This window comes from Rhinolophus sinicus, chromosome 14 (assembly GCF_057876585.1).
Source record: "Rhinolophus sinicus isolate RSI-liver-muscle chromosome 14, RSI-T2T, whole genome shotgun sequence".
Lineage (NCBI taxonomy): Eukaryota > Metazoa > Chordata > Mammalia > Chiroptera > Rhinolophidae > Rhinolophus > Rhinolophus sinicus.
This window is the reverse complement of record NC_142514.1, coordinates 62,786,572-62,812,718: the sequence shown is the minus strand read 5'-3', so window position 1 is coordinate 62,812,718 and position 26,147 is coordinate 62,786,572. Positions and strand designations below refer to the sequence as shown.

The following is a 26,147-nucleotide window of genomic DNA, read 5'->3' as shown; positions in this document are numbered from 1 at the left end:
CGTCCTTTTCCCACAGCCTGGTACAAACCTCCGTGAGTGTGCAGTGCAGTCTTCACAAAGTGTGTCAGATTAGTGTCTTTTTCACACATGTGAGTGAAGTCTAGGGCCGTTGTCCATACCTGTGTTTCTCTACGTTTTGCCCTATTGGCTGTCTAATTCATGCCATCATCCACTTAATTTTACATTGCATAGCATTCCCCCATGTATGAGAAAGATGCTGTATCAAAGTTGTTGTGTATTCAGAACATGTGGGTTTTGATTGGTCCTGACATAGGAGGAAAAGATTTAAGGTAGGGAAATAACACTTTCAGAGCCTAGGCATATATGTGGAAGGTGAGGAGCAGGGAAGTTAAATAATGTGCTCAAGGTCACAGAACAGGAATCTGAATACAAGTCTCCCTGACCCTAAAGCCCATGGACATTTCACTGTATTAAGAAGTTTTTTTTTAATCTAAGTGTACATATATATAGTCTATTAAACATAGAATTGATTTTCATAGGAGAATCTCAAACAACAGCAACAACCTATAAACTTCCTGTATGTGGAATTATTGTTCTTTTAGTATTAAAGTAAGAGCATGCTTTGAATTATGTGAAAACAACAACAGCAACATATTTTCCAAGAAAGCATACGCCAAAAGATAATACTATCTAGACAACACTGCATAGGAGAGCCAGGTCATAACAGGAGATGTCCAACACATTTTTGGCAGTGATACATGGTGGATGCTCAAGTGTTGGACAAATCAGGAAAGTTAAAAAAAAATCTGGATATCTTTTTCTTTTTTAAACTTTAGGAAAACAATTGCAGTAAAAACAGTTATCTAGTTCATGGGGTGTGTGACTGAACTGTTTTTATGGGGTTGTCACTCCATTATAAGGTGACAGATAAACCGAGACTGATAATTGTTTGATTCATTACAGTTCTGTGATTTGGCATAGCAGATGATTAATTCAATTTTACAGACTAAGGAACTGAAATACAGAAAAGGTTTAAGATCACATACTTGTAAGTGGTAGAATCTGGATAAGCATTGACGCTTAAAAAAAGTATGTGTGTTGTAGCAAAATGTAGTTCTGTAGAGTGGGAAACTGAATTGATTTGTTTTTGCCCTGCCCTTCAGAGTCAACAATTATATGGACCTTGTGTGCTCCTTTTGCGAAAATAATGGAAGCGAACTCTTGTTAATGTCTCAGGAGGCAGGTTGCTATAGTACAAATTGCACATTGTCTCTAAGTACTGGAATAGTATTTGATGGCAGACAGGGATATAGTCATCTTAGCTCATGGTTTCTAAGTTACTGAACCATTTGCAGTGGAGAATTCTTCTTCTGTAAGTTAATGGAGATATTGACAGACTAAAGCCCACTGCCTAAATCAAGCCGTAAAATGTAGGCACACATTTATGTTTGTTGTTCAGACAATACCGTGAGAGAAGTAGGGTCTTGTGATGAGTCTTAAGTTTGATTCTGAGGAAGTCATTTCTTTTTGTTTTTCACATGACTGAATCTTGGTGGGGCATCTTGCAGTCCAATCTGTTTAATCTCAAGGGGGACGGCAGAACTGGTATGAACGAGTAGGCAAAAAGACAACACCATTGCTATTTTTCTCTTTTTAAAAGAAAGTGCATGTCCTAGGGATGGAAGGTTAGTAGGAACATTTTAAAACAGGCAACACATTTTATTTAGATAACATCACTGAGAGTGTGTATTTAATACCAAGTTGGCTTTAGATCTCTCTCTCTCTCTCTCTCTCTTTCTCTCTCTCTCTCTCTCTCTCTCTCTCTCTCACTGTATTTGTTCAGTGAGTACTGTCTATGGACCATCTAAATTCTCGACTTCAAGGAACTTAAGTCTAGCTGGGGAGATACTTACTTACACATGAATAATTAACAAAATAATTAGAATTGGCCTAATACCAGAAAAAGGTGGTGCAAACTTAAGTGCTATCTCAATGCCTTAAGAAGAAGGAAAAATTGTGGAGGCTGGGGTCATCAGAGGTTCAGGAAAGTAGTCATGGATGGAAGTGAATTAAATAACAGAGATGGGAAGGATTTCGGTAGGCAAAAAGAAAGCCTGACAAAGAGGTTCAGCTGAGAAGTACACATACACTGTTTGGATACATGGTGGCAAATTACAAAGAACCTTGAATATCAGGCAGTGAAATCTGTTCCTTATCTGGTAATCATAGGGAACTAGTGTAGGTTTCTAAGTAGGCCAAGTTTCTCTTTGGCTCCTTTTGCTCATATTCTCCATATTACTTGCTCGAAGTGCTCTTCCAGAAAATGGAATATATCCTGAATACTGATATTAAAAGGACTAGTTTTCAACTAAACCGAGAAAAAGTTTTTATGCAAGTAAAACTTTTTCCAAGAAGTTTGCCTTTTTAAAAGCTTTCCCTCTCCATTATAGAATTATGAACAATTTGGAAATTATAAAACTATAAAAAGGAAAAAAATCCTTACTAAAGTCAGCCATGATTAATATTTTGATGTGTTTTCTTACACTGTTTTTCATGCATAATTTTAATAATGTTCTGTATATTACCTTTTACATATTTTTACTTTAAATTTTATAAAATTAATTTTCACTTACACTTGGACAGTGAACATTTAAAATGCCTACATAATTTTTACAATGGTTTGATCTACCATAATTTCCCAATCATTGCTCATTCTCATTCTATTATTATTGATAGTAGTAAATGAAACTGTGAAAAACATGTTTACTCACAAGCTCTTTTCTGTATCTTAAAATGAGTTCCTTAGAATAGAGTCTCAGAAATAAAATTTCTGGGTTAACAGGTATGAGTTCTTAGTTTGACTTTTTTTTTCTTGGGACATAATTGACAAATAACATATTAGTTTGAGGTGTGAAATCGAGCGAGTCAAAAGAGACTATGTACCCACCCATGTGTGCCGTGAGTCTCTGAGAACTACTGACACCGGGGCTTTGCAGTGGAGAAAGATTGGCTATTTTATTATGAATGGAGCCATCCAGGAGACCGGGAAGCTAATGCTTACAAGCCCAAACTCCTGGATGATTTACAGACAAAAGATTTTATAGAACAAAAATCATGACTAATCATAAATAAGGGGCTCAGTGTCCTGGGCTGTACTGATTGGTCACTTCTTATACAAGCTTCAGCAATATGATTTATTCAGCTCCTGGCGGCAGCCTGTCCTGGTCCTACGTGACTATGGCCAGGTGGAGAGAGAGGTCTGTAAGACATCTTGGGATTGTGAGTCAGTGACCTTATCTTAAGGGCAGAAAGAAAAGAACAGCGCTATATGTTTAACGCTTAACAGGTTACATTCTTCTGTTATCTTAAGCAGAGTACACTTTCTAAGCTTGCTTTAGAGGCAGGCCTACAGGCCCTAGGACATGACTACATTCCAGTGAAGCTGTGATTCTTAAGGGCTAATTTAATGAAGTTAACTATTAATAAAAGCTAAATTCTAATATACCTGGTCTGTTATGATTTGCTGTTGGTTTCAGGTATACAACATAATTATTCTATACTTGTATATATTGCAAAATGATCACCACAATAAGTCTAGTTAACATTCGTCACCACACATGCTCTGTTTCCCTGAAAATAAAACCTAGCCGGACAATCAGCTTTAATGCGTCTTTTGGAGCAAAAATTAATATAAGACCCAGTATTATATTATATTACATTACATTATATTACCTTACATTGTATTATATAAGACCTGGTCTTATGTTATAGTAAAATAAGACCGGGTCTTATATTAATTTTTGCTCCAAAAGACGCATTAGAGCTGATTGTCTGGCTAGGTCTTATTTTCGAGGAAACACGGTAGTTGTAAAATAGATTTTTCTTGTGATGCTTAGTTTGACTATTTTATGCCAGTTTTGACACTCTGCTCGATTCTGTATGTTCTCTTTGGAACATTTACATATTAAGCATAGGATGGTTGCATACTAATAATACTCAATCTAGTTTACTCTTTCAGGCCCCCTCTTCTGTTGAGGAAAAAGACTCCCTAAGACTGAGAAAAAGACTGGGAGAAAGGCAGGCAATTGGGGCCACTGAGGAGAGAAGATGTAAATAAAGTTGGAGAACAGGTTTGGTGAGTGAGCAAGAGTTTACAGTCAGAGAAGGGACATGCGTGCTAGACTACTTTCTGGTCCTAATCTTGTATTTGGACCCTTCCTTCTTTCAATATCTGTCTCTTGCAAACTTCAGCTTCTTCCGTCCTCCTGCATCAGATTCCCAGGTCTCCAGCGTCAGTATCCTGTCAGTGCAACGCATATGAACTCAGTCTTGCCCGCTAATTTGGAGAATCCACATAGGTGAGGACAGGCATTCCAGACCTCCCAGTTCTCAACAGAGGTCCTGGTTACAAGGTACAAGAATGTGTGACGGATGGTGAAGACTCCCCTCCCACACCCCATGCGTGTGACTGGAGAGGTCCTTTGAGAACAGCAGTCTCTGGAGACACGTAACATTCCCAATGTCCCCTCCAGGCATTTAGATACTCCCCTCTCCTTATTCACAATATCCTCCATCCGAGGAAATTCCTCTCATGGAGGAGAGAGACTGTGCCTCAGTTTCCCCCACCAGTTGTAGGGACACATAGTTCTATCTCCTCAGACAAGCACATTGGCCAGGTCCCTGACAGGCTTCCCCAGCATCTCACCTGAGCTTCCTCCTGGTCCAGCCCCCACCCTCCTTGGAAAGCCATTGAGGCAGAGAGGCCATTCACTCTCTGAGGACTGCTGGAAGGGGAGTCGGGATATGAACATGTCTTGAGGTCATGAGTAGGGAGTAGAGAGACAGGCTCTTATATGATGTAGTCCTGGGAAAACTGAAAGGAAACAATAGAAACTGAAGCATCGCATGACAAACAGATAAGAGGCCCCCCCCTCCCCCCTTTTCAGGACCTGACAGATAATTTCTGGTGGAAGCTGGACACTGAGGTAGGCAGAGTATTTTGGACAGAATTTGTCCTGTGCTTAGTTGGGCCTATTAGTTAAAGCAGTTTGCTTAATTCAGCTTTTAGAAGGTGGTCAATCTATTTCTATTCCTCTTAGGCATTATATGTCAAAATTGAACTGGGCTTAACCAGTGGTTTCTCTAGGGTTAAGTTAAAATTGAAAACTTTGTATAGGCTTGCCTATTGATTCTCCGCTATCTCTTATTTCCCTTAGTTCCCATTTGACATTTATCTGCTAACATACTCCTGCCCAAGATACATATCATAGTGGACAAAGCCAAGGTGTTGGGATTGTTTAGGCTTTGGGAATGTGATAAATACATATTTCCCTTTTTTCTTTCACTTTTTATTTGCAAGCAAGTGCTTGGCCTCTGTGTCTTTGACTACTTTGAAGGTTTGGAGTTAAGTGTCATGTGATCACTGGGGGTCTTTGGGGCTGAGAACTCTTTCATTTTGAAATTGATGATGTCCTTGGGCCACTGGGTGAACTGAATTATCCGCATTGCTTGACTTTTCTAAATTGGTTATGGCACCCAAGCTTTCAGACTTCTGTGTTCTTTTTGTTTCCCTGCCTTGTGAAATGGAACATTATGTTTCTCAAAGGACTATTTTGAACATTTCTCTCTTTTACCCACTACTTGGCAAAGTCTGAACTGGTGCCACATCTAATTTAATAAGATGTTTGTAGCTTGTTTTTATAAAAATTCTCCTCTCTTTATTAGTGTATTTGCAGTGAAGTTGACTTTCTTAAGTAAATTGAGCATTTGTAGGTTTGGAAGATGGATCAGTAGTGATCCAGGCAGCAGCTTCAAGCTTATTTCAAAGCTCTTGGTTGATTAGAATTTTGGAGCGGCTTAGGTATACCTCTCATTTAAGGTACTAAATCTTTCTTCTTTTTTTTTGTAAGAGAAGTGGTGTCACTTAAAATTTATTTGTGTAAAATCTGCTTTAATTGATGTTCTCATACTAGGTTTGATTGACTTTGTAATATGAATGGTCATACACAGGGAGATTGGTAGGAAGAGTTAGCAACTGTCTATTTGCTTTGGATCATTGCATTTGATAGGAAATGTAATTTTGTTACCACCACTATCATTTAAAATCCTTTTCTTCAAGGTACTTGATAAATAAAATCTGTAACGATGTGTGACATTCATAGTGATTGCTGAAAAATCAGGACAATAATTTTAGCACACGTCTCAGTTTATATTTAGAATCAGTCAGTCTGCAGTTACCCAGCAAATATGTGGTAGCTGCTCTGTGGAGAGGAAAGAGTAATTGAACACTTGCCATAATCAGTTTTATGTACATGAAACCAGATGGGGGCATTTTCATTTAGCTTTAGGTTTGATCACGTCCAAGATGGTCATATTTAGTTACTTAGCACTCCTCAATCTAGAATGCTAAAGATTGGCAGATATTTCCTCCATTTTAATACTGAAAAATCAAGCCGGAGAGAGAGGGGGGAAAAAAGAAAACAGGCAAAATTTACATGAAGGATCGTAGTAGGATTAGAAACTGGTCTATAGAAACTACACCTCTTAGAAACTAATTTTGACACTAGAAGCTGGTATTTACTGTTTTATGTAAACAAGAGGGTAATCTTTATTAACTTATTGGATAGTTTTGATGGTTTGACTTATTTTAGGATATTTGAGGAAAAAACTAACTTGTCAAATTTACTGAATACTTTTTCCTAATCTCTGACATCTACTTTTAGTCCACATTTGCTTCATCCTTGGTCAACATACACATATTTCAACACATTATTTTTGAGAAATTGAAACAGGATATTTCTGGAACTTGCTACTAAACGAAATAGACATATTAAATATTAAGGAAAGTTTAAAGGGAGGAACCCTGGCTTCTTAAAATCAAACAGACGCTATATTTGTCGAAAAGCTTTTTCACTTGTCAAAAATCAATGCCAAATGAGCATTTCGGGCAGAAAGTAAAGTTTGCTGCTACATATGCACAATTACAACTTTTTCTTCTAGTTAATATTTTGTAGTACTGGTTATTTTTTTGTATAATTTTTTATTGTGTTAAAAGACACATAACACGAAATTATAATGTTAACCATTTTTAAGGGTACAGTTCAGTAGTGTTAAATATATACACATTGTTGTGAAGCAGACCTATAGAACATTCAGATTTTGCAAATCTGAAATATTTCATTTTCTTTGGAGCGAACTGTAAATGATACTGCATTTTAAATTTCTGTTTCCATTTCTTTGTTTTCATATAGAAATGTAATTAGTTTCTGTGTTGATCTTGTATCTTGAAACCTTACTGAATTCACATTTTGGATCTAGGATTACAGCGCCTTGGAGTTTTTGGTGTTTTTTTTTTTTTTTTCTTCATAGACAGTCATGAGATTTTTTTCTGTTTTATGCATAAACAGTAATGTCTTCTGCAAATTGAGACAGTTTTATTTCTTTGTTTTCAATGCATATGCTTTCAATTTATTCTCTTCGCCTTGTTGCAACAGCAAGAACTTTTAGTATTATGTCAAATAAGAACAGTGAGAGTAGATAGCCTTGCCTTGATCCGAGTCGTAGAGGAAAATTACTCGGTGTTTTACTATTAAGTATGATGCTAGCTGTAGGTTTTTTGTCGATGTTCTTTGTTAAGTTGAGGAGGTTCCCTCTCTATTCCTAGCACACTGAGACTTTTTATCCTGAATAGATGTCAAATTACATCAAATGCTTTTTCTCTATCAATTGATATGGACATATGATTTTTTTTTTTAAAGATTTTATTGGGGAAGGGGAACAGGACTTTGTTGGGGAACACTGTGTACTTCCAGGCCTTTTTTTCCAAGTCAAGTTGTTGTCCTTTCAGTCTCAGTTGTGGAGGGTGCTGTTCAGCTTCAAGTTGTTGTTCTTTCAGTCTTAGTTGTGGAGGGCATAGCTTAGCTCCAGGTCCAGTTGCTGTTGCTAGTTGCAGGGGGCACAGCCCACCATCCCTTGCGGGAGTCGAACCAGCAACGTTGTGGTTGAGAGGATGCGCTCCAACCAACTGAGCCATCTGGGACCTCAGTGGCAGCTCAGCTCAAGGTGCCATGTTCAATCTTAGTTGCAGGGGGCGCTGCCCACCATCCCTTGTGGGACTCAAGGAATTGAACTGGCAACCTTGTGGTTGAGAGCCCGCGCTCCAACCAACTGAGCCATCCGGGAGGCAGCTCAGCTCAAGGTGCCGTGTTCAACCTTAGTTGCAGGGGGCAGAGCCCACCATCCCTTGGGGGACTCGAGGAGTTGAACTGGCAACCTTGTGGTTGAGAGCCCACTGGCCCATGTGGGAATCGAACCGGCAGCCTTTGAACCGGCAGCCTTTGAAGCCGGCCCCTGGACATATGATTTTTTATTAGCCTGTTGTGCATTGATTAATTTTTGAACAGCAACAACATTGTTCCTCTTAGGCAACTGGTTTGTTTTTCTCATGGATGAGCTTTTCCATTAAGCATTAAACTTTCTGTGTTTCCCTCTTTGCCTGGAAGATAGAAAACTCGGTATTAAATGTGGGACCAGCCCTAATAGACATACAGGATTTCAGAACATGGGTTTTGTAAGCTAATGTCTCCCCTAGCTCACATCATCTTTTTTTTTTTCTTACTGATATTCTCAGATTATTTTTCATCTCATTTTAGCTATTTAACAAAATCTTCTGAAAACTCACCAAGGTGTACATTTTACCATGTATGTAAATTATACCTCGATAAAGTACTGGGGAAAAGTACAAAAGAAAAGCCATCGTTAATAATCAAAATCAAAGGACAGTAATTAAAAGATTTCCTGTACTCTCTTAGAGTCAAATCCTGACCAATCGTTCTGCATTACTTCATCCTTGGATAAGTCATCACTGAGTTAATAATATTATTCTATGTATTATAATTTATAACTTAAAATATAGTTATGGGTCTATAGACATAGAACCCAGAGTGAAATTTCTGTTATAGTTTCATTTAAAGTGGCTTCAGTATAGTGTAATGTAAAATGTCCTCAACATCCTTACAGTGAAATTCAACAGACCTTGTTTGGCTGTTTTTCATAGTGTTCTTCAATATCGGCCCATGGTGTGACTCTGTGTCCTTGGGGGAAATAACCTCTGAAGATTTTGATTATTTTCTTCTCTAGCATCAGAATAATATTTGCCTTGAGAGCAGATTATAGTATGTGCTCAATAAATGATTCTTCTTCTTCTTAAAGCAGTTCTGTTCAGGTGGTTGTTACCAGCATCGTGGGGTGACCCAGGTGTATAGCTCTCTGATGACCTGGAGTGATCCCGGGAGGGATGTTACAGTATCTCAATGACACTCTGCTATCTTTTATGTCGCAATTCTTTCATACATATTTTTCATACCTGAGATTTATGAAGGGTAATTTGTTTAAGATTTTATTTCCTGGAAATTACCTGCTATTACTTGTTTTCAGTTAGGTAAAGAATCCTATGATTTGAGAGTCTGCTGGGCTGAGTGATAGGAGGACTTTATCAAATATATGTATCAAAGAGAGGGCCAGGGCACCTCTGCACTACAGTGGGCTGAAGAAATGACCTAGACATGCTTTAAATCTTCCCCCAAATCAATTTTGCGTTTGTTCAAATACACAGAAGAGTGGGTGATGGAAGTTTCAAACTTATGGCATGAAATGTAGCTCCAAGTGCCCATTTCAGCTAGTGCAGTATTATGTACAAATAAAAGAGATGGAGCTACCACTTCCACCTCTGTTACCAGACCAATATATTTTTTCTAGAGTGTGTTTTAAACTATCTGTTAAGTCTCTATCAAGGGAAACTTAAAAAAAAAAAAAATGTTGGGGTTTGGTAAAATCTCACTGTCAAAGTTGAAATAGGCCCAGGATGTTTTTGAACAGAAGAGTAAAATTAGTTTGTAGTCATTCTGAGCATTCTGAGCCTACTAAGGTTTGCTGCCTTAGTAGTCTCCTCCAGTCAGCTGCCAGAACCATGTAATGGGTGTTTGATTTTTTTTTTGTTTTTGTTAATTTTTTTTAATTAAAGTTTATTGGGGTGACAATTGTTAGTAAAGTTACATAGATTTCAGGTGTACAATTCTGTATTACATCATCTATAAATCCCATTGTGTGTTCACCACCCAGAGTCAGTTCTCCTTCCATCACCACATATTTGATCCCCTTTACCCTCATCTACCACCCCCTTTCCCCCTTACCCTCTGGTAACCACTAAACTATTGTCTGTGTCTATGAGTTTTTGTTTCTCATCTGTTTGTCTTGTTCTTTTGTTGTTTTTGGTTTATATACCACATATCAGTGAAATCATATGGTTCTCTGCTTTTTCTGTCTGACTTATTTTGCTTAGCATTATAATCTCAAGATCCGTCCATGTTGTTCCAAATGGGGTGTTTGAGTTTTAAAAAAATCTCTTGAGTCTTCGTTAGAGTAGAATTTTCTTTCATTAGTAATCCCTTGAGAATTTGCCTTAAGCACGTCCTACAATCTGCACACATTTTTCACATCATTAAAAGCCTCTGGGGCTATACATGGAGGACTAACTGAGGCTTTCTGTGGTATCTGATCGCAGGCTACTGAAGCTAGTGTATGGTTTCATCTCTGTGTTGAGGGCTCACAAGAGAAAGAACCCAGACGTTTCCTATCCAAACTAATTCAATGAGGTCATGCTCTTAGGTTTGAAGTAAATTAGGTGCTTTTAATATGTGTTAAACTAATGAATGAATTAGAGTCAAATTTATATCCTAGCCCCCAGAAGTGTCTTGAAATAATATGCAACTAATTTGATAATAACATAGCCAAATACCTTTCGTATCAGAAATTTCCATTTTCATCGCTGCCAGATTAGAGTTTCCAGGTTTAAATGAATGCTCATTTATTTATAATATATACATTTTATCATTTAATTATTAATTATTAATTATTAATATACATTATTATATTGTGTGTTATAATAATATGTAAACTATAATTCATAGTTACATCTCCTTCTCCAAATACCAAAACACCTCTTGCTTTATTGGAACGCCTTCTGGTATAATTTTGACTTAAACTGATCCTTTAAAAATGAATTATAAAATGAGTTACAAAAATCAGTTATGAAGCTATTTAAATTTTAAATACTAGATTTTTGCCACCTAATTTATTAGTCTTGCTTCCATAGTTGAGATTAGTAATTTCTCACAGGAAAACTAGACGAGTGTTTGATTTTTGGCAAAGAGCATTTCTTTCTCCATAACATGTAGAATCTTCGGTGTGCCATTCTAGAGGGTGATTGAGTCGTCTTCCTTTCTTTCTCTCTGTCTTTCTTCCTATGACTGTCACTTATGTTTCATTTGAGTTTGGGATAGGCTTCTGGTATAGGGTCCCTTTGTTAGGCTGTATCCTCTAGTTGTGGGTACTTGTTTGCCAGCTAAACGGATTGGGAATATGAGGGAAAAAAGCCTCTCTGGTTCCTCGGGTCCCCTGGGTACATCTGTGACTCCATCTCCCTTCCTGACTGGAGTCTCCATCATTTTCCCTGATGGTCCACGTCAGCAGCTGCCTCAGATTCTGTGATAGGTGAAGGGTTGTTATTTTAACTCTGCGATGTTTAGTTATGTATGTGCTAGGTGAGATAGATGTTATGTAAAACCCAATGGACTAAAATGAGGAAAATAGGAAATACTTTGTTTGGTTATAGGCTACCTGGAGGGATTATCTTCAAAGTACAAACTATTCAGCATAGTATAGGTGAAATAGTCACAGAGGCCTTGTTAATGGAATTAAATGAACAAGGAAGACATTGCTGTCTTCTAAAAAATACCTAAATTGTCCAGTTTTGGGACCACAGTATGGCTTTGCAAATTATTACTGGCACTGTCCCCTGCTGGTTCTTTTTCTGGACTAAAAGAACCACGTTTAAATTGAAATTCATCTGGAGCAAACTGAGTTTTGTCTATTCCAGTCCTTCTGACTGTGCTCCAAGAGGAACTATTTGGCACATGACCAGTTTTTTTCCCTCTTTGGACATCCTCAGTGCTGTAGATGCTGCAGCCTGTTTTTCCCGAGATGAATCAGCAATGCCGTCTGCCAGTCCGCTCCAGCTACGGTTGGCTCTTGGCTCTGACAGTTGGGCCGGTAGTGGTCAGTGAGACTGCATAAATAGAAGATCATAAAGTCATTTAATATGAGCCCAAAACTTGAAACCAAAAAATGGTATGCGATTTTGACATTTTAAGATTGTATAAGTTTGTAACTAGGAAATTTGAAGGTTCACGTTGCAGGCGTGAAGACTGGCAGAATTTTTCACATGGATTCCCGAAATAGATTTTTATGGAGCATGATCTCTGGCATGCTTTCAATTTTAATTCTCATTCCTGTGCTATTACAGTTTAAAATTGCTTTCTTCTAAGGCTAAATAATTTTAGTTCTATTTCAAATTTATATATCAGTAAGTAACTGATACTTACTATATAATATCTGTTAAAGGTGTTACTTAGATTACTGTGATAATATTGGACTTTTGTCTGGTTAGGGATATAAGATTAAAACCGTATATTTGTAGATATACGTATACGTATGTGTATATAATATATATTTTTAAAAGACTTTTTTAGTCCCAGTAGTTCAGTAAAGTTAAGAAATGGGAAAGACATGATAAAATGCCTTTATTTATGAATATAGACGATGAAAAGAGTTTGATGGTGTTGAGATCAAGAGAATAAATGGTTACTTCTTCCCTTTTGACTGGTGTTTTAGCAAAAATGTTTTTTTTTTCCCCATTAGCATTCATAAAATGGAAACTAACCACAATTTATTTAGTGTATTTTATTTGGTAAGTGTTCAACAAATATATTTAGTTAAAAGCTAGTATGGGAACAGGAATAGGAAGAGTCAATTTAGTATTAAAATAGAAAGACTAGGCTCGTATAACCAATCAGTGTAGGCTAATCCAGAGAGCTACTTTCAAAGTTTATTTTCCCTCTCCTTTGATGTAATCTTTGGCAAAGCAGAGCATCATTCAGACCTGGTGTAGAGAAAGTAGATATTAAAGTAACTCTAATGGTATTTGTGATCATTCAGAAAAGTGGAAAATGTGATTCATTCTTAATTTAGATTTTGTATCACTAAAATTTCGTGAGTAAAATAATGGAGAGCTGCTGTATCCAATTAAAAAATTTAATTTCCACCATGTATCAGGCTCTGTGTTTGGTTCACATTGCTCAGAGAGACACTGCCCATTCTAATAAAGAACTTTAAAGTAGATGCTTTAAAAATACAATCCAATGTGGTAGACACTGTAATAGTGGTGATGCACGCGAAGGACAGTTAATTCTGCCGAGGAGGTAGAAGGAAAGACCGGACGGCTCAGCTGAGCTTGAAAGCTGGGTAGAGACAGAAAACCTCACAGGATTAGAGAAAAACACAAGTAAGTGTGTGCAAATTAGAATATGAATGACATTTTCAGGGTTGTCTTTTTAATCTCATGCTTTTATCTCTAGTTAGAATATGTTTCAGACATATTTGGTTGTAACTCATGGTAAGAAATATGATTTATTTCTTGTCATAGTATATACACACACACACAGGAATAAAACTTTCAAATCTCAATGCTTAACAGTTAATACTTTTCCTACTACATGCAATGCCTCCTGGCACTATTATTATTTTCATCTAATTTATTCTATCATTTCATGTAAAAATGCTTATTCAGTCTCACTAACTTGATTTCGTTACCCTACTAGGTCATGGTCTGTATTTAAAAAGAAAACAAACAAAAACCTGTACTAGAGCTCAGGATTCGCAGTGAAGTCCCTTTCATAACCAATGTGCATATTTGCAAAGAAACTGTTTGTCTCTTAGCAGGGTTTCAAGATTATAACAAACATACTGATCACTCTAGCATATTTGCAGTTCAGAAGGCAACATGGTATATAGTGTGCAAAGGTTTTGAGAGTTGGACAGACTTGTCCAAGTCTTTGACAAGTTACTGAATCTGAATCTGTTTGCTCATCTGTAAAATAGACTTACTAAAACAATCTATTCGGACTAAATGAAATAACACATCTACTTAAACAGTGGTTCTCAAACTTGGCTGTACATTTAAATCACATGGGAGCTTTAACAAATTTATGTGTTTAGGCTGCATCCCATACTAATTAAATTGGAATGCTTGGGGCTGGGGACCCAGGCGTTTCTTTTTTCTTTTCTCTTTTTTTTTTTCCTTTCTGAAACTTTATACTCCTTAAATGCCAAATCTCTATATCCCTCACTCCAGCCCCTGGCAACCACCATTCCTCTCTCTGTTTCTACTTGTTTAAATATTTTAGATTCCTCATAATTGTATCATGCAATATTTTCTTATATGACTGGCTTATTTCATTTACTATAATGTCCTTAAAGTTCATCCCTATTGTCACATATGGCAGAATTTCCTTCTTTTATTTAAAGCTGAATAACATTCCATTGTATGTATACACCACATTTTCTTCATCAAGTCATCTATCGATGGACATTTAGATTTACACATCTTGGCTATTGTGGATAATGCTGCAATGAACATGCAAATATCTCTTTGTAATCCTGATTTCAATTGTTTGGGTAAATACCCAGAAGTGGGATTGCTGGATCATGGGGTAGTTCTCTTTTTAATTTTTTGAGGAACCTCTGTGGTGTTTTTCATAGGGGCTGCACCATTTTATGTTCCGACCAACAGTATGCAAGGATTTCAATTTCTCCTCATCCTCACTAACACTTATCTTTTTCTTTTATATAGTAGCAATTCTAAGTGATATCTCATTGTGTTTTTGATTTGTATTTCTCTGATAACTAGTGATATTCAGCATCTTTTCATATACCTGTTGGTCATTTGCAAGCCCTCTTTGGAGAAATATCTATTCAAGTTTTTTTGCCCATTTTTACACTGGTTTATTTGTTTTCTTGTTATTGAATTGAAGGAGTTCCTTATATATTTTGGATATTAACTCTTTGTCATATATACGGTTTGCAAATATTTTCCCCCACTCTGTAGGTTGTCTTTTCACTCTTTTGATTGTTTCATTTGCTCTGCAGAAGCTTTTTAGTTTGATGTAGTCTCACTTGTCTATCTTTACTTTTGTTGCCTCCGCTTTTGGTGTCATATCTAAGAAATCATTGCTAACACCACTCTCATGAAGCATCTCCCTTATATTTTCTTCTAGGAGTTTTATACTTTCAGGTCTTACTTTAAGTCTTCAATCCATTTTGAGTTGATTCTTTTGCATGTGATATAAGATAAGAATATCTTTTATTCTTTTGCATGTGGATATCCAGTTTTCCCAGCACCACTTGTTGAAGAGACTGTCCTTTTCCCATTGCTATTCCTGGGACCCTTGTGGAAGATCAGTTGACCATATTTACTTTGATTTATTTCTGGGCTGTCTCTTGTTCTAGTGGTCTATATGTCTATCCTTTTGCCAATATTATACTATTTTAATTACTGTAACTTAGTAGTATATTTTGAAATCATGAAGTGTGATGCGTTCAGCTTTCTTCTTTTTTAAAAATTGTTGGACTTTTTGGGGACCTTTGTAGTTCCATATGAATTTCGGAATTTTCTTTTCTATTTTTATAAAAAATACCTTTGGGGTTTTGATAGGGGTTGCACTGAATATGTAAATCATTTTGGGTAGTATGGACAGTTTAACAATATTAAGTCTTTCAATCCATGAACATGGGATGTCTTTCCATTTATTTGTGTCTTCTTTAGTTTCTTTTATCAATGTTAATATTTTTTTAGTATACAAGTTTCTCACGTCCTTAGTTAAATGTATTCCTAGATATTTTACAGGCATCAGTATTTTTAAACTCCTTTGGTGCAGTCTGTGTTGAAACACCTGCTTGTAAAGCCTGTAGAACAATGTGTGGAACATCATAGGCATTTGATACATGTCTGATTCCTTTGATTAATAATATCAACAGTAATGTATAGCCAACTCTTTTGTGGTGCTTACTATGTTTTAAGCATTTTGCTAAATAAATACTTTTCATGTCATTCAGAAAATACTGTGCTTTGTTTTTATTATTATTCTGTCAAATGATAGAATAACACGACTGAGATGAAAAGGGCGAACACTGCTTATGAGAGAGGAAAATGGCTACATTTAATCATTAGGAGGTTAGTTACCATGTAATTATTTCAGTGAATTAGAGGAATTGGCTTTCATTGAACAGCCTCACGAATATAGTTTGAAAACTTTAAAAAAAATTTTGGATTCTGTTTTATACCTTAAACAATGACTTTACAGGGCAGGTCTTAACAGATCACGTTGACACAGATAAATACCTCAAACACATACAATTCTAATTGCAGCAGAAATATATTGATGTTATGTGCTAGATTGTATCTGGTATATATTTTCTAGATAGTGCAAAACGTGAGCCTTAACCTACAAATGCTTCTGCCATATTATCATTCACTTGACATCCAAATCTGTTAGGCTTAAGTTCATGATGACAAGAACATTTTTATTAACAATGTCTACATTTTTTCCTATATTAAATAGATATATTTAGTAGTTTTCTGGTATGCTTTTTGCTATTGTTGTTTGTTTTGATTTTGGTCTTGGAAAGCTTATTTATTATAATTATTTTTCAGTATGAGTTTTCCAGAATAATTGCTTTAACAAGAACATCCAAATGAATGACTTATTTCAAATATATAATTTATTAGTTTTCTTCCCATTTAATTAAGAATTTACTCATTCTTGTTAAAATATTTAGTTTCTAATAACAGCTTCTATAACGGGACTGAGAAAGCATTCTTTTTCCATCGAGGTATGTTTTCCTTATACTTAGTACATGTTTGAAATGAACATTTTCCCCGTGTCAAGAAAATGGTTTCTTAAATTGCTACATCAACTTAGATGAAATGCATGCTTATCTTACTTTTTCCTTCGTGCATTTTCTTTCAACCTATTTAATTATTAAAATAATTGTAGGATAACTTTACTTTTAAATTCAAATGAGTTAATAGAGGTTAAGGCTCTTAGAATAGAACCTTAATACATGTTTCTCATTGTCCACTGCTGTGACTTACAAAAATGCCTAACGCAAATGTATATTATGGTAGAGTTAGGTATTTGCAAAAGAAATGAAAGAATTTTAGAATTTTAAGTTTTGTGACTGGATAAGAGTTTGTATTTCTGCCTGTCAGTGCACCTAAAAATGAAATTCTTGATATGCCAAGTGGCATTGTATGTTCAAAATTGAAATTAGATATTTAACATTGAAGTGTCTGATTTTAGAAGGAAAAATGAGCTTTCTGAGGTGTTACAGATAACTTAGTTTAAAAAGCTTTTATTAAGGATGTTAAGAAAATTGAAGAATCGGGAGCCTAAAGAAGTGCTTAATCCTTTTTTAGCCTTTCTAGACACAAGGTTACATTCACTCAATAACAATAGAACTATTTTTTGGGGGGGAAGTATTAGTAGAGAATGGAGGAATATTTTCTGAATGTAGATTTTAAATGGATTATTTGTTTCCAAAGCATTCCAATATGATAAAACCCATTCTGGGAATAATCCACTTGGATTAGATTCTGCAATTTGTGGGAAGTATCTAAACTATTGAGTTGAATCTTATGAAGACTGATAATGTGTTGTCAGTATGATTATTTGCCATGTGGTCTCATTCTGCTGTATTCATTCTCAAATTATTTCCTTTGGCATTATAAAATTGTAAGAGTCTTGTGATTGAAAAATTAAATGTAGAATGTGTCACACAGATAGGTTTTAGGACAGCATTGTAAGAGGCTGTGTGATTTACTTAGGTTAATGACTAAGCATATTTTGTAGAGGCTAATGAAATCATACGTTCCTATGTGACTGAAAACACTGGCTTGATTTTGCTAGGAAGGAAAATTTAACTCTCAATCCTGCCTCCCATCCTCTTTCTTTTGCTTTTCTCCTTTATTCATATCTTCCTTCTTTCTTCCATTTCCTTGTGAAAAATTAAATCCATCCTTTTGACAGACTTCCATATAAAATATGTTATACAATGCATTTTTTTTCCATTCTAGATTTCTTTTCATTAAAGTGATTGAGATGTGTTAAAATGATGTTAATTAAAACCAAGTCAGGGCATTGTTGGTCCTTAGCATGTAACTATGTGTTGTTTAAGGCACTGTGCTATGTCATCCCATCACCTTTATTGACTTTTTAAGATACTGCTCATAGAGAGGTTACTGTAGAGGTCAGTCATGGTTGGAGCGATTTGGTAAATCTGAATGTGGATAGCAATACAGAGCCAAATTTGGGGGTTGGCTGCAGGGAAGTAAAGATATCAAGTTTTAAAAAAGCAATGAACTTGGTGTTGGACCTGGGTTCTAGCTTTAGCTGGTACTTAATGTGGCCTCAGACACGTCAACAAACTTCTTAAATCTCAGTGTCTTCATTCGTCAAATGAAAAAGCAGTCCTATTAAATTGACCTTATAGTGTTACTAAGAGTAAAAGAATTTAGAGTGTGAATGCCAAAGTAAAATTGCTCTTTGTGTGCGTGGTAGGATACTGGTCTCACCAATTACAACAATGTAACTTCATCTGTTCATCTGTAAAATGGGAATGATGATGTTGACAATGTCACAGCGGTTTTTGTAAACATTATATGAAATAATCTCCATAAAGCATTTAACATCGTATTCGTCACAGGGCAAATATTCATTCACTCATTCCACAAGTATTTGTCAAGTGCCTACCATGTCCCAGGTGCTTTTCTAGGTGCTTTTGGGATACACCCGTGAGCATAACCAAACGTAGTCCCTGTTCTTTGCAAGTTTATAGGCCAGTGAGAGAGATTTCATTAAAAATGTATAATTACTATGATGTGAAAGAAAGGTACCCAAGCTTTGAGGGCACTGTCAGAGAAGGTGGGCTCTAACTAGACAAAAGTGAGGGAGAGAAGAGGGGGGACTTCAGTCAGAAAGCATAGCATGTATAAAGTCTGTGGAGTGGGAATATACAGTGGGAGGTTTCGGCACAGACAGTGAAAGGGAAGGTGGCTCAGAATCAGGCTGGAAACACAGGCACGCTCATAGGCATTTGTATGTGTTCGGGGTCCCATCAGAGAAGCAGAACCACTAAGAGTGATGTGGGATAAGATATTTATTACCATAGGGATTAGAAGAAGTCTACAGAGGGCTTATATCTCTCTTTGCGTCTGGTGGTAGCTCAGCAGGGTTGGCAATCAGAAAGCACAACTGGACATGCACTAGAACCCACTAGGACAAATTGGGACCCACAAGAGCACGCTGGAGCCTGTGTCTGACTCTTGCCTCCTCCAGTCTTGATGGCGTCAGTGACTTCCAGGAAGAGCCGGCATTTTTTGCCACAGAACTGCACAAGTCCATGGCCCAGGGAGGTTAGATGGCCAGGATCCTGGGAGGCTGAAGAAGATCTGGCAGGAGCTGGAGGCTCAGGTGCTGCCTTGTGCAACGAGGGGAGCAAGCAGACTAGCATCAACACGTACAGGCCGCGACAGTACATGTCCCCTATGCTGACCATCAGAGTGTAAGAGCCACAGCTTTCCTTCTGCCTTCAAAGTTGCGTGCAGACTTCTGTTGTGGCCAACTCTAACCTGAAACCATGCAGGGAAGCGATTTCTAGGAAAGATCGTTAGCTAAATTGACTAGCACCCCAGGTTGTTTCTGGCTATGAGTGGGCTTTTGGATTTCATCAGATGAGCATTTAAAAGCCATCAAAGGGGTTTAAGCCAACGAGGGTGGTGGGGGCAAGGGAAACAGGAGAGGAACAGGAGAACATTTGTGATCAGATTTGCATTTGGGAATCTGCATTGTAGAAAATGGATGGCAGGGGACTAAGCGTGGATATCAGTAGATCTATTAGGAACCTAGTGTAGTGGCCCAAATGAGAGATTAATGGTGGCTGGGGCTAGATGTGGAGGTGAAGGGGATAGAAACAAGTGGATGGGGTCCAGAAATATTCAAAGATGAAGGAAAAAGAACTTGGGGATGGAATTGCTAGGGGTTGGGGGACAGGAAGATGCCGAGATTATGAGTTTGCTTTGGCTGTTTTGAGTTTGCAGTTGTATTGAGAATATACAGATGGAAATGTTCAGTAGCAGTATGCTATTAATATTAGTTATTGATATAGTGGTAGGAGCATCCGTAGTAGTTGTTAATATTGTTATAATATCGTTGACTTACTTTCTGGATGCCTGAAACATTTCTGGTTTATTTATGAATACTCAGGGCACTGCTCGTTCCCTGGCATAGAATAGGATTAATTATTTTTATATCCTTCCCTTACGTTCCCTATATGTTGGCATAATCACACATTTTCTACTCTTTTTCTAGGGCTAACCCCTCTACTTTTGTTCATTTTGATCTCCTTCTGTCTCCTAGAGGACCATCATTAAGGGGTCAGTAGACTTTTCTGTATAAAGTCAGATAGTTTCTATTGCAACTTTTCAATCCTATCTTTTTAGGACAAAAGCAGCCCTAGACAATACATAAACAAATGGAAGGTAGCTACATTCAATTAAATCTTTATTTACAAAACAGGCAGTGGCTTGGATTTGGCCTGTGGGCTGTAGTTGGACTCTTATGCCTAGTGTACTAGGTATTTCATTTTTTTTTTTTATTTTTAGTTGTTTTTAATTCACTGGCTCTCAGATATATTCCAGTTTTTTCTAGCATATCCCTCCCACACCCCATCCTCGCCATCAAAAAACCTTTTGTTTAGTTCTTCTTTCCTCTAAGCTATGATGCCATCATTCTTTTCACATTACTTCTTGAAGGTCATGTCTTCCTGCTTTTATCTAGTAAACCCTTAATAATCTGACTTTACCTGTTGCTGTCTCAAAAATAATTATAACCTCCACTCTTCTAAGTAAGATGACTGCTTCTTGATCTTTTTCTTTTTTGATCTTTCCTTCTGTAGTATTTATAGGATCGCTTGTACTATAACTTTTAAATACTATACCATGGTCTCCCTTTGACGTCAGGGACCCTGGAGTCGCCTCCTTCTATGTCTGATGGTTATATGTCACTACCTTTTAAAAAACTGAGGCAACACGCACACAAATGTCTATAACATATATAATGTAAATGGAACAAATCTTAAGGGTACAGCTTGATGGATTTTTAAGTGTGCATACTTGTGTAGGCATCGCCCAGATCGAGATACAGAACACTTCCAGCATCCCAGAAGGTTCCCTCATGACTGTTCTCAATCAATTACTCCCGATCCTGCTAAGAGGTAGCCTTTATTCTGACTTCTAATACTTCAGATTTAGTTTTTCCTGTTCTGGAACATCATATAAATGAAATCATACATAATATATGGGCATACACTTTTGTGCCAAGCTTTTTTCACTGATCATTATGCTGTGGTTGTGGTAGCGTAGCTGTAGTTCATTCTTTTTTTATTGTTGTGTAGTTTTCCATGGTATGAATATAGTACAATTTATTCATTCTACTTTTAGTTGGTATTCATTGTTAGTTGTTTCTGGTTTTGGGCTCTCATTACTGAAACTATTTGAACATTCTTGTAAAAGTCTTTTGGTAGCCTTATGGCTTTATTGGAATTGTTGAAGTTTTGAGATAGAAAATACCACTGTTTGAAATGTCTAAAGGAAAAGCTTTCAAAGTATAGATCTGGAGTTTTTATGGAGAGTTAGGAACTAGAGGTAGACAGTCTAAGTCCCTTTTTCCCATCATCCCCTCCACCACCTTTTTTTTTGTCTGCCTCTTACCTTTTACTTTTAGAGTGGGTAGGGCTGTTTATGAGTTTTTACAGGGCAGGGGGACTGGAGAGGGCAGTTTAAGAGATAACAGGCATCAAAACTTTAACAGCAAGGACTTAACTAAGGACTGTCTGCCAAGAACTCGAAGGTAAATCTGAATGGGCTCTAATAAAATTGCAGGGTCCAGATAAAGCTTTCAAGGATGGGGTACAGAAAAAAGAGCCTAGAAAACTCAAGCAAGTTAAGTGATGTTGACAGAGAATGAAGGGTTTCATCAGTGTGGCTTTGAGGCATATTCTGTAGATGTGAACCACACATGACTTTATCAGTTCCATCAAAATCGCTTCAAAAAAAAAAACACCACAAAAAACACACAGCAATCTAAGTAAATATAGATACCTGCTCTCCAAATACAAGTAAACAATATTAGCAAGTATAGTGTACTTGCTGTGCGGTATCAAATCTCCTCGCATCGCCCACCAAAACAGATTGCCATTCCCAAATCCTTCATGTAGAAACTGGATTCCTGGCCTTGAGTCACTGCTGATATTTTAACTTGGTTTTTGTATGATAGCTGGGGATGACAGGTGGTCTGTTGGTTGAATTTAAAGACCATGTTTGGAATGGAGCCATCATCAGGTAAGTGATAATTGAAATCTCGGACACAAATAATGTAATTTAGGGATAGCTGTTGAGTAGATGCCCTCAGTGTCCTCCCCGTATCCCTGACACCTTACCACTTCTTATATTCTCCCTACTTCCAACTGCCTACCAGTATCTGCTTTTCTTTCTCCAAGGGCTTTCAAGGATTTTTCTGGAAGCCATGGGCTTAGAGGCCTCTTGCCTTTCCAGGCCCGCTTACCCCCATTTAATCTCCCCCCCGACCCCAGGAGCTCTGGAAGTGCTATGGAATTAATACCCACCCCACACCTACAGCAGCTCTCAACCAGTGATTGATCCCTGGCTTGGTTCATTCTGAAGCCCTTGTGTTTAACGCTGGTTCCCAGAGTTTCCTAGTGGATGAAGCTCCAGCTGCCCCAGTGTAGCTGACTTTACAACACACACTTAATTGGCTGTCTTCCCTTCCTTGTCTACTTCCCTGCTCCCCTACCAGTGTTTTCTGCATTTCCCAAAATAAACCACTTGTATTTGAATCCTCATATTAGACTTTGTTTCTGAGGAATCCAAATCTAAGACAGATCTCTTGGATAATACCTGCAACTATAAAACGGAGAGAGGAAGGACGGCATTTTTTTTTTTTTTTTTTTTTTTTGGTTAGCAAATATTTTAATTTTCAACTGCTTCCTGAAATTTCTATTTGGATGTGCAGTTGATAATCTGAAACCTGACCAAACTGAAATCAGAACTTAAAATTGAACAGTGTTCCTACATTGATTAGGAACAGAAGATTTTTCAGATTTTATCTGTGTGCTTTCTTTCTGTTCATATCTAAAGGGAAATTTTTTTATAAATGAATTCAATTTGCACTGGTGTTTCTAATTTCCTCTGATTTGGGGTGTGAATAGCACCTCACACAAATATAACTTGTACTGTAACTTCACCACTAGCCATTTTTATTTGATGATCTAAGACTTGGCTTGAATTCCTGGAATCTGGGGTTGATTAGTTTACATTTTGATTTACTCTAGAAGTTTTCACCTCAGAGGTAGGTTAGCAAATATTACAAGAACCAGAATAAACACAAAATGTGGTCATTCAAAATCAAAATCCTGTGTAATGCTTAGGAATCAGTTTCTTTCGGAAGTAGCCAATTTTATAGATTATTGTAAGAGGTTTTTATTAATATTGTATAGTGAAATTCTTTCTGGCATATGATTCATAATTGATGGTTTTCATAATTTTGCTTTAAAATATTCTGAAGTTTCAAAAAACAAATGCAATATGACATATAAAGCCGATGGATAGTGAAGATAATAACCCAATGGAGGTATATTTATTTAGGTTTAATAAATTAAAGCAAGTCTTCTGCAATTTTATCATTCATTCATTCATGGTAAAATGAATGATATTATTTAATTTATTGTGAATCATTCATAGTCTTGCTCAAATAATTATGTGCTTCCCACCCCAGTAAAAATTCTTCATTCTTCAGTTTTGAAGACCACACAATAACCCATTGTTTGCCTATATCATAATTTGCTTAATTTCTTTATTAAATACATTTCAGTTATTTTCAGTTACAGGTATTAATAGTGGCTTGATGTACATTCCTGTTCACAAATATGCCTCAGTATTTTGGATGACTTTATTAAGATTGATTTCTAGAAGTGGAGTTACCAAGTCAAGAGCATAAACACCTTTACAGAGTTTAGGCTTTTGCTACACTTTCTATTAATAATTGCTTTCTAGAATATTTTCTTTAGTGAGACAAAAAAAAAATTCGGCTACCTTAAAATAAATAGACAAATAAATTGTTTTGTTTGATTTCAGTTGTAGGGATTTTAATTTACTGTGCTCAGTCTTTTAATGTTAGTAATACTAAAGTCAGTGGGTTGTTCTTAAAATGATGATTTATGTATATAAAAGTGATATATTTAATTTTGTCTTATGTGAGATGTTATTTGTAAATAACATTTCAAATTTAGTAACGTAACTGTGACTGGAGTCAGTATAATCAGAGAGTAGACTGCAAACTTTAACCATTGTCTGTCATGACTAGCTTGTTTTAATATATTTATGTCCTCTCTCTAAACCTAAATATTTCATTTATCAAATTAGTCTATTACCTACATGGTCATTTCATTAAAAGTAAAACTAAGAAAAGTATGTAATCAGGAAAATACTGATGCTTAAATATCATCAAATTGCTGTTCTTGATACATTTTTAAGAATATTGATGTTTACTTTGAGAAAATAATTGTAAACAAAATGAAATTGAAATTTTTTTACAGCAATTACTTAAAATTATTACTTTGAGAAATTTTTATGGAGTGCCTACTGTTCTCAGAATATATTCAGGTGTTTCTGTATTCAAGGCGAAAGTACTCTAGTATATATTTTTGTTGTTTCCCATTATGAATGAGCAAGCATGTTCTCATTCTGAGAAATAAACATCTGTTTATCTTTAACTCATTCTTGTCATAAAGGATACATTGTATAAAAATAAGTAAGATACAAAATTAAATAAAGGATAGACAGGAAGACTTTCTGTATACAACTTTAATGTTCATTATTAATTCTCACTGCAGTTTACACCTCCTTGGGTGAAGGAAAATTCCACTTGACAGTTTTATAGATTGAGACTACGAAGTTCTTATCCTCTTAGTGGGTGGGTGAGGAGCAGAGTAATGAGTAAGGAGGGCAGAGAAAATGGCAGGCAACTTCATTTTCGGATTAGGTGTGATGGAGGTAGGTACTCATGACTCTAGTGTTTTTGTTTGGTTGGTTTTGGTCCAATAGTGAGTGTTATAGCCAGGATCAAAACCCCAGGCAACCGCGGTGATATTGGCCTTCCTTGGTTATTTCCCACTAAGTTTGTGCGCTTTTCGACAGTACCCATGGGCATAGTGCTTTTCCCCACTTTGCTCCAAATAGGTCAGTTCCTACAGGAGCCAGGCTGCTGCTTTTCATGCCGTGTCCAGTCCTGGATGAACTACTGCACTGACGGAGCTGGAGGGTGGTGGTGTATGAGGACGGCTCCAGGAGAAAATGCTGCTCCCACTGTTCTTACCCCAAGTTTAGTACTTTTTCTTAAATAACAGCTTCTCCATTTCTTGTATGCCCTTTGATCATTTTCCAGAGTCCTGAAATGGTTGTTTTTGACAATTTTGTGCAGTTTTGTCATTCTTTTTTTGTTGTTTTTGAGGAGAATTACTGAGCCTCCTCATTCCACTATTTTGGAAGTTCTGCATTCTGGGTCCCATTTTAATTGGCGTGTTGAAAGTTACATATATTTGAGTGAAGCCTGAATAGAAAACCTATACAGATCATGAATGACCTAAATTGTGGTTGTTGTTATTTTTTTCTTTTCTGGGCCCAAAGCTTTTAGAATTTTAGACAGAGCAAGAAGGAGTCTTAATTCTACTTTTTCTCAGATTAGTAATTGGAAACATAGTGCCTTGTGCAGTTATCACACAGGTTGCTCGTGTCAGAATTGGATCACGCACGTGTCAGTCATTGCCGCCCTCCCCCTGTGCAGCTGCCGGTGCTGATGCCCTTTCTCTACAGGCTCAACCCTTTGCCATGGAGCTAATCCCGCCCGGGTCAAACAGCACACACAGGTTCTCAGCCCTGCTCAAGAGTGAGATCTGATGGAGTTGTGCTGCCTTGAACCAGAAGCTTGGGAAGGGGTCTAGCAATCTTACTCAAGCCCTTCAGGGCATTCTGATACAGGAGATTCAAGTTTGAGCACTGCTGTCATAGATTAAAAGCTCAAAAGGTGGTTGAAATTGTCGTTAGTTCTACACACTGGAAATTTTGTTGGCCAATATGCAGCTATTTCTCATCACAGTTA

General features: G+C 36.8%; 1 protein-coding gene across 1 annotated transcript in view; it reads left to right on the top strand.

The window, feature by feature from the left end:
- Window positions 1–26,147, top strand: part of TTLL7 (tubulin tyrosine ligase like 7) — a 120,444-nt gene that overhangs the window by 577 nt on the left and 93,720 nt on the right. The window lies entirely within an intron of this gene.